Source organism: Oncorhynchus kisutch, linkage group LG22 (assembly GCF_002021735.2).
Source record: "Oncorhynchus kisutch isolate 150728-3 linkage group LG22, Okis_V2, whole genome shotgun sequence".
Taxonomy (NCBI): Eukaryota; Metazoa; Chordata; class Actinopteri; order Salmoniformes; family Salmonidae; genus Oncorhynchus; species Oncorhynchus kisutch.
Window position 1 is genome coordinate 10,775,794 of NC_034195.2, and position 6,003 is coordinate 10,781,796.

A 6,003-nucleotide genomic window follows, 5' to 3' on the forward strand; every position below is an offset into this window, starting at 1 on the left:
AAGGCCACCAAAAATTCAGAGATTTCCATACCCAACTATAACATCTTCCGTCAAGATAGAACTGCCAAAGGGGGAGGAGTTGCAGTTTACTGCAGAAATAGCCTGCAAAGTAATGTCATACTTTCCAGGTCCATACCCAAACAGTTCGAACTACTAATTTTGAAAATTACTCTCTCCAGAAATAAGTCTCTCACGGTTGCCGCCTGCTACCGACCCCCCTCAGCTCCCAGCTGTGCCCTGGACACCATTTGTGAATTGATCGCCCCCCATCTAGCTTCAGAGTTTGTTCTGTTAGGTGACCTAAACTGGGATATGCTCAACACCCCGCCAGTCCTACAATCTAAGCTAGATGCCCTCAATCTCACACAAATCATCAAGGAACCCACCAGGTACAACCCTAACTCTGTAAACAAGGGCACCCTCATAGACGTCATCCTGACCAACTGGCCCTCCAAATACACCTCCGCTGTCTTCAACCAGGATCTCAGCGATCACTGCCTCATTGCCTGTATCCGCTACGGAGCCGCAGTCAAACGACCACCCCTCATCACTGTCAAACGCTCCCTAAAACACTTCTGTGAGCAGGCCTTTCTAATCGACCTGGCCCGGGTATCCTGGAAGGACATTGACCTCATCCCGTCAGTTGAGGATGCCTGGTCATTCTTTAAAAGTAACTTTCTCACCATTTTAGATAAGCATGCTCCGTTCAAAAAATGCAGAACTAAGAACAGAAACAGCCCTTGGTTCACCCCAGACCTGACTGCCCTCGACCAGCACAAAAACATCCTGTGGCGGACTGCAATAGCATCGAATAGTCCCCGTGATATGCAACTGTTCAGGGAAGTCCGGAACCAATACACGCAGTCAGTCAGGAAAGCTAAGGCCAGCTTCTTCAGGCAGAAGTTTGCATCCTGTAGCTCCAACTCCAAAAAGTTCTGGGACACTGTGAAGTCCATGGAGAACAAGAGCACCTCCTCCCAGCTGCCCACTGCACTGAGGCTAGGTAACACGGTCACCACTGATAAATCCATGATTATCGAAAACTTCAATAAGCATTTCTCAACGGCTGGCCATGCCTTCCGCCTGGCTACTTCAACCTCGGCCAACAGCTCCGCCCCCCCCGCAGCTCCTCGCCCAAGCCTCTCCAGGTTCTCCTTTACCCAAATCCAGATAGCAGATGTTCTGAAAGAGCTGCAAAACCTGGACCCGTACAAATCAGCTGGGCTTGACAATCTGGACCCTCTATTTCTGAAACTATCTGCCACCATTGTCGCAACCCCTATTACCAGCCTGTTCAACCTCTCTTTCATCTCGTCTGAGATCCCCAAGGATTGGAAAGCTGCCGCAGTCATCCCCCTCTTCAAAGGGGGAGACACCCTGGACCCAAACTGTTACAGACCTATATCCATCCTGCCCTGCCTATCTAAGGTCTTCGAAAGCCAAGTCAACAAACAGGTCACTGACCATCTCGAATCCCACCGTACCTTCTCCGCTGTGCAATCTGGTTTCCGAGCCGGTCACGGGTGCACCTCAGCCACACTCAAGGTACTAAACGACATCATAACCGCCATCGATAAAAGACAGTACTGTGCAGCCGTCTTCATCGACCTTGCCAAGGCTTTCGACTCTGTCAATCACCATATTCTTATCGGCAGACTCAGTAGCCTCGGTTTTTCGGATGACTGCCTTGCCTGGTTCACCAATTACTTTGCAGACAGAGTTCAGTGTGTCAAATCGGAGGGCATGCTGTCCGGTCCTCTGGCAGTCTATGGGGGTGCCACAGGGTTCAATTCTCGGGCCGACTCTTTTCTCTGTGTATATCAATGATGTTGCTCTTGCTGCGGGCGATTCCCTGATCCACCTCTACGCAGACGACACCATTCTATATACTTTCGGCCCGTCTTTGGACACTGTGCTATCTAACCTCCAAACAAGCTTCAATGCCATACAACACTCCTTCCGTGGCCTCCAACTGCTCTTAAACGCTAGTAAAACCAAATGCATGCTTTTCAACCGGTCGCTGCCTGCACCTGCATGCCCGACTAGCATCACCACCCTGGATGGTTCCGACCTAGAATATGTGGACGTCTATAAGTACCTAGGTGTCTGGCTAGACTGTAAACTCTCCTTCCAGACTCATATCAAACATCTCCAATCGAAAATCAAATCAAGAGTCGGCTTTCTATTCCGCAACAAAGCCTCCTTCACTCAAGCCGCCAAGCTTACCCTAGTAAAACTGACTATCCTACCGATCCTCGACTTCGGCGATGTCATCTACAAAATGGCTTCCAACACTCTACTCAGCAAACTGGATGCAGTTTATCACAGTGCCATCCGTTTTGTCACTAAAGCACCTTATACCACCCACCACTGCGACTTGTATGCTCTAGTCGGCTGGCCCTCGCTACATATTCGTCGCCAGACCCACTGGCTCCAGGTCATCTACAAGTCTATGCTAGGTAAAGCTCCGCCTTATCTCAGCTCACTGGTCACGATGGCAACACCCATCCGTAGCACGCGCTCCAGCAGGTGTATCTCACTGATCATCCCTAAAGCCAACACCTCATTTGGCCGCCTTTCGTTCCAGTACTCTGCTGCCTGTGACTGGAACGAATTGCAAAAATCGCTGAAGTTGGAGACTTTTATCTCCCTCACCAACTTCAAACATCAGCTATCTGAGCAGCTAACCGATCGCTGCAGCTGTACATAGTCTATTGGTAAATAGCCCACCCTTTTCACCTACCTCATCCCCATACTGTTTTTTATTTATTTACTTTTCTGCTCTTCTGCACACCAATATCTCTACCTGTACATGACCATCTGATCTTTTATCACTCCAGTGTTAATCTGCAAAATTGTAATTATTTGCCTACCTCCTCATGCCTTTTGCACACATTGTATATAGACCCCCCCTTTGTTTTCTACTGTGTTATTGACTTGTTAATTGTTTACTCCATGTGTAACTCTTTGTTGTATGCTCACACTGCTATGCTTTATCTTGGCCAGGTCGCAGTTGCAAATGAGAACTTGTTCTCAACTAGCCTACCTGGTTAAATAAAGGTGAAATAAAAATAAAATAAAAATTAAGTATGAGCTCCCTGTGTCGGGATCAAAATCGGCTGGATATTTTAGAGAGCCACCTATTGTTTTCGATAAAACTCAAACTTTCATTAAAACACACATACAAGGTAGTGAATTAAAGCTACACTCGTTGTGAATCTAGCCACCAAGTCAGATTTGTAAAATACTTTTCGGCGAAAGCATGAGAAGCGAATATCTGATAGCAAACACCTCCCAGAATACCAGACCGTCAACAAAACAACAGATTTTGCGGTAGCCGGCGCTACCCAAAACGCAGAAATAAAATATAAAACATTCATTACCTTTGACGAGCTTCTTTCTTGGCACTCCTATATGTCACAGAAACATCACAATTGGGTCTTTTTCCCGATTAAATCCGTCATTGTATACCCAAAATGTGATTTGCTGAAGACCGGTCTGATCCAGGAAAATGCCCCTTTCCAAGACGCAACGTCACTTTTTAAAATTACAAAAGTTGCCTATATACTTTTACAAATCACTTCAAATTACTTTTCTAAACCAACTTTAGGTATTAATAAACGTTAATAATCGATTAAATTGATCACGGGGCGATCTGTATTCGATAGCAGCAAGTCTTGAAATCATCGTCCATGTTTTCACAATCATAACATCCTGTGGTGAGCCCAAAGAAAGGAAATGCGTCACGCTACCCAAACCAAGGATGAAGCCGAATGAAAATGACAGCATTGGCGACATCGTGTGGAAGCTGTAGGCGTTTTCATGTATTTTTTTCAGCCTTAGACAATACATTGACTGGCGGATGGATATTTTTTTTGTGTTTCTGGGAACAGTTTTTCGACGCATTTTGACTCCTTAAACACGTTATGTTATAGCCACAGACACGATTTAACCAGTTTTAGAGACTTCAGAGTGTTTTCTATACACACACACACTTATCATATGCATATACTATATTCCTGGCGTGAGTAGCAGGACGCTGAAATGTTGCGCGATTTTTAACAAAAAGCTGCGAAAATTCGCATCATCCCAAAGAGGTTATTAAGAATTCTAATTTACTATTGTCATGATTGTCATCATCATCATACTTGATTATAATTATATGATGTAGCCTATCTTTAATTGTATAGCCTATAAATCAAATTTAAAATAAACTTAATCTACTGTACGTATCAGGCCTATCAGCTCAACACTACATTGGGACATTTTGCAGAATGAAACCATAAAGACCTAACCCCTCAACAATTTCAATCCCTGTTTTATTGTCACCAGCAGAGGCAACCTGTTATTCAGGGCAAAGCCCCACCTAATTATTGAAAAAAAGCTGCATACAAACATGGTCTCTTTTTTTCTCTAAAATGCAGGTGTTTCCGCCTAGCTCAGTGCTTTCTGTGGTGGTTGGGCAGCCAGCGGAAAATACGGAATGTAGCGGTTGTTCTCTAGTTAAGCTGTGATTGTCTGTGTTCTGTCACTCATGGGGACACTATGTCACCGCAAAAACTACAAGGAGAGCTAATGAATTCAAGCCCCTTTGGTGCTGCCATAGAGTTACATTAGAAGCGCCCATCCAAAAAAGGCTCAAGGTCATTGGCCACAGATAAAATGATTTCAAATCACGTTATATCTACAGTAGCTTTGACTGAACTGATCATGTCAACATTATACTTTCAAAATCTTAGCTAGCAAGCTAGCAGTCATCATCATGAATCAGGTCGACAATCTACTGGCAAATCCTTTTCAATCCTTGTCATATGAAGAGAAATTATAGATAAAACGTATCGGTGCTCATCCGCCATCGGACATATACATTACACAACAAGTTGGAAATCGCAAATTCAACAATGAGTGGCTTGGAAGGAATCAGTGGCTAACTGCAAATGTTGCAAAGCAATCACTATCCAGCTATTCAGTGGAGTGGGTGTGTGGTCTAAGTCTGAGTTTAAGGGTCACGTTTTCAAGCTTAAAAGGATATGACTTCTGCCATGTTCAAAACAACTGGCCACTCAGAACTGGGAAATCTCGGGACTTCAGTGAGTTCAAGACAACCAGGAACCCAGGAAAAAAAACTACCTCAGACTGGGAAAGATGTTTTGAACGGCCATCCAACTCAGAATTCCAAGTTGGGAACTGGGGCCTCGTTCTAGAGCTCTGAACTGAGGATCACTGATGTCATGATTCAACCTTGTTTTATCTTGAGTTCCCAGTTGTCTTGAAAGCACCATAAATACAGAGAATGACAGACTTTGATGAGAACATTTTCCCACGAAGGACCACCTTACTGTTCAAGTGAGCACAGCACAAGGTGAGCCCAAACATGTATTGTATGCTGGTGAATTAATGATGTAATATGCCAGGGAGATATGTACAGTTGAATTCATTAAAACTTGTTTTTCAACCACTCCACAAATTTCTTGTTAACAAACTATAGTTTTGGCATGTCGGTTAGGACATCTACTGTGCATGACAAGTAATATTTCCAACAATTGTTTACAGACAAATGATTTAACTTATAATTCACTGTATCACAATTCCAGTGTGTCAGAAGTTTACTAAGTTGACTTTAAACAGCTTGGAAAATTCCAGAAAATGATATCATGGCTTTAGAAGCTTCTGATAGGCTAATTGACGTACTTTGAGTCAATTGGAGGTGTACTTGTGGATGTATTTCAAGGCCTAACTTCAAACAGTGACCCTTTGTCATCATGGGAAATCAAAAGAAATCAGCCAATCAGTTAATATGCTTGCTCACAATGTTCAGACATGCTCAACCGGCTATGTGGAAGTGCAATGTTGCTGCTATTTCACCACTTCCTGCACATCCAGCAAAAATTACTGCTGTACCTTAAAGTTAAGAATTTACATTTGATTTATAGATGTAGGTTAAATACAGCTTGAGGACACATCAACCTAAACAAATGATATTTATACACATACAGTACCACT